This window comes from Coregonus clupeaformis, unplaced genomic scaffold (assembly GCF_020615455.1).
Source record: "Coregonus clupeaformis isolate EN_2021a unplaced genomic scaffold, ASM2061545v1 scaf0715, whole genome shotgun sequence".
Classification (NCBI taxonomy): Eukaryota; Metazoa; Chordata; class Actinopteri; order Salmoniformes; family Salmonidae; genus Coregonus; species Coregonus clupeaformis.
The window spans coordinates 219429-222984 of NW_025534170.1; the positions used below are offsets into that span (position 1 = coordinate 219429).

Below are 3556 nucleotides of genomic sequence, written 5' to 3' on the forward strand. Positions count from 1 at the left end.
TCACCAGTAAGTCACATTTGATTTACCTGAAACATTTCACTGAGGCCCATTTTGGCAATCTGAACAAGATGATAGGGCAAACATTGTGCATTCATCATATATTGTAGCAAATGTACAATTTAAATGGATTATATAACATTGCACTTTTATAAAAATGGCCATAAATATGTTATTAAGTCCAACAATGTGTTTAATACCTTTTTAATGATAAGAGCTAGCATTACTGAAACTGAAGTATTTATAACCAATGTGCCAAAATACCAAAACATTCAGGTTGATTCACATTTTACAGTTAAGGATGCTTCTAAATACTCTTTCCAGTGACGTAACTGTCACAGCTGTAGCCATGTTCAACTAACGCCATGAAATGCCCCTACAAAGTCTTGCATTACAAGATTATCTACAATTATTTAAAGTAATCAAATAAACATGCTTTAAAGTTGTTTTATCAAAGAACATGTACTGTACTAAATGGCATTCATGATGACTAGTTTATTGACCTTTGAAAGTTTCACAGAAACTCTCCTTCTCCTACAGAGGAATTCATAGGAGAACCTTAAGGCCAGTTTTCTACATCCAACAAATATGGCTTCTTGAGAATACATTCAGTCCGTCCCATGATATTCCACTCTCCCTCACTGGGTGATATAATAGTTAACCTCTGAGTGAATGCTTTCATCTTCATGACCAAGACTTCAAATTATAGACCAGTGTAGACTGTTGGACTGGCACCTAGTACAATCATGGTTTTGAAGAGGGAATCCCCAGTTTACAGCTTTCCAAAGCATCATACAAGAGGGTATAAGCAATTAGTGCCAACATGAAAACCTAACTAACTAATGTTGTTATTCCATCTGGGGAGTGAAACCACTTGAGGCATATTAAGGCAGGCAAACCATTGAGGTGCAGTCTAATGATAGTTAGCATCCCTTTAGTGCGTTATTAGATTACAGACTGCAGGTTGATGTGTGCTGTGGTTTTAGCTCCCCATGTCAGAGATTAGACCCAGCAGATGGGCAGTATTTCTGTTGCATGTATTTGAAATTCATATTTCAATTACTTTTGAGTAATTTGTATTTCACCGGCCTGAACTACAATCCAATGTAGTTTGTAACAAGATACATTCGAGACCTGTAATTTGTATTTTCAAATTACTTTTCTATACCATTTCTATTTTATAGCAGTTCAACATTTTGTGGCCCCCTTTCACCCTGCACTGGTATCAGAAGTCATGGCACTATGGTGTGATAAGAGTGTCTGCTAAATGAACAACATGTAAATGTAAAAATGTACGCTTGCAAAGCATGCTGGGTATTATTCTAATGAGCTCCTCCCACAAAACAAGGCCAATAATAATACCCAGTGTGCTTTGCGATTGTTCATTTTTACATTTATCCACAGTGACTTTTTTTGTTACCGTTACTAAGAATGTTGTTGTAGTGGAGGCGTGTAGTTGCAAATTTATTTTGTATAAATAAATAAAAACATTCTAAATACAATACTTTGCAAAAGTATGTTGTATTTTAGTTTGATACATTGGTCTTTAGAGTATCTTGTATTTGTAACAAGATTCATTTTCATGCATCTTTTGCCCATCTCTGCCCATGTCTTCCTCTTCCATGGGTGCAAAGTGAGTGAAACCGTTGACTCACTGAGACACACTAAGTGTCCGGCAACACCTCTGCAGTAGAATGGTAGAATTGCCAGTCGAGCTAAAGGCCAAATAGCCAAAAACATTGCAAGTAGCCAAAATCTCTTATTAATCAAGTCCTGCTCCATCTCATCCAATAAGGCCTCTCCAGGGCTCTGGATGACTTTCCAGCCCCAGCCCCACACTCTCAATGCTTCTGATCACTATGGTAATCCAGTGTTGTCCTCACAACTTGCCTCCTGGGCACTGATCGGCTTCTCCTTCCTCACTCCCCCTCAGTGCTTCCTCAGCAGTATGTAGGTGAAGAGCACCACCACTCCAGCGGTCAGCGCGGCGATGACACACTGGTGAATGGTGATGACAGTCTCCAGCGTGTGGATGCGCTCCTCCATGGCGCATGTGTGGATGTAGTCATAGACGGAGGCGCCGATGCTCCACATCGCCCACACGGCATCCACCAGTGCCTTCATGGTGGGGGAGACCATTGGGGGACCACAGGGCGCCGCTGGAGCTGGACCCCAGCCTCATCTGCCGCTCACGGGCCCCACTACACGGCCCTCACTGCGGGGGAAGGAGAGATAGGTACACACAGGGCACAATATGGTGACCTCTGACCCCTTAAATGGAGGTCATATGGCTAGTTGAAGAGGGGAAACTGAGTTTAGTAGCACAATCAATATGATATTCATTCATCATCCACAACATGTTATGATTGCTGTTTTCTTTTTAGAATAGGTATCATTCTCATCTTTATCAGAATGTCCAGCTGTTGCCTCCTAGACTAACACCAGCTGACTGTCTGACATCAGCGCGCAGAGATAGCCTGTTGGACCCTCATGACAATCTTCGTCTTAGTAAATAAGGAACTTTGGCGATAGAATAAAACGATGCATGTGAAACTCATTTGATTAGTGATGAGTTCCCCACGAGAAAACCATTCGAAACTGGTACCAATTTGAATAGCCTTTGTGCGCAAATCGAGGCACCATATTCATAAGCTTCTATGGCCTTGTAACCACTGGCATTGAGCAAATATTTAACAGGAAAGGACAAAGGAGGGAGATAAAATAATATTGATTGCGATAATTTACTTGGCCAAAACAAGAGCTTTTTTAAAAACAGCTTAATCAACATCATCCTTCGGTCGAAACTCGAGCCAAAGTTCGCCAGCGCGACATCATTCGACTATTAAGCACAAACGAATAATACTCACCGAGGGATTGGCAATGTTATGCAAATCGTTGTTGGAATAAGGATGAACATCCGTAGCTGTGGTTTATAAAAATCATAATACAGTTTAGAATAAGTCGGTGGCGCTGTCTTGGTGTTGCGACTGTGACATTGCTCCTGCACAAAGTGCGTCATTACGCACAGAAAGTAGAGCGTGCTCTATAGGCCTTTTCATTCTTGCTGCTACAATAATGCCCAATTTATTGCCACGAGGAGTCGCACCACACCACCAAAAGAAAAAGGAGCGCAAGGGAAATTATGGGCCAATATAATAATCATATAAAATCATAATATTGGCTCCTGCCATGCTTACATTAAATCTAAAATGTTTCTTAATAACGGACACCAGGGCTATTACTCTATAATATGCCAATTTGACGACATTATTATGTGGGCAAAATAAATGTATAATTCGTATAAGAGAGAAACCACAGGAATGTGTCCACTTTTCTTTCATTGTGTTGTCAATAGTTTGCCGATTTCTATGAATGTCTATTCCATCAATAAGTAGCCTATAACAATATCAGTACAATTGCTGCGCCCAACCTTGGCAATGGAAACCTATAACTTGGAGACGAGTCGAAGTGACGCGCTCAAAATAACCAGGTTACCACTTAGCAGAAGTCCATTTTGGGGAGGTCCCAGCACGAGGACGCAACACCATATATCAACACC

The 3556-nt window shown here is 40.9% G+C and overlaps 1 long non-coding RNA gene across 1 annotated transcript; it reads right to left on the reverse strand.

Moving 5' to 3' along the window:
* Nucleotides 1–1444: 1444 nt before the first annotated feature.
* Nucleotides 1445–3161, reverse strand: LOC121533189. The gene is made up of 2 exons (XR_005994424.2): nucleotides 2865–3161; nucleotides 1445–2212 (listed from the first exon to the last, which is right to left on the reverse strand). It is a non-coding gene; the product is annotated as an uncharacterized LOC121533189 (long non-coding RNA).
* Nucleotides 3162–3556: the final 395 nt, after the last annotated feature.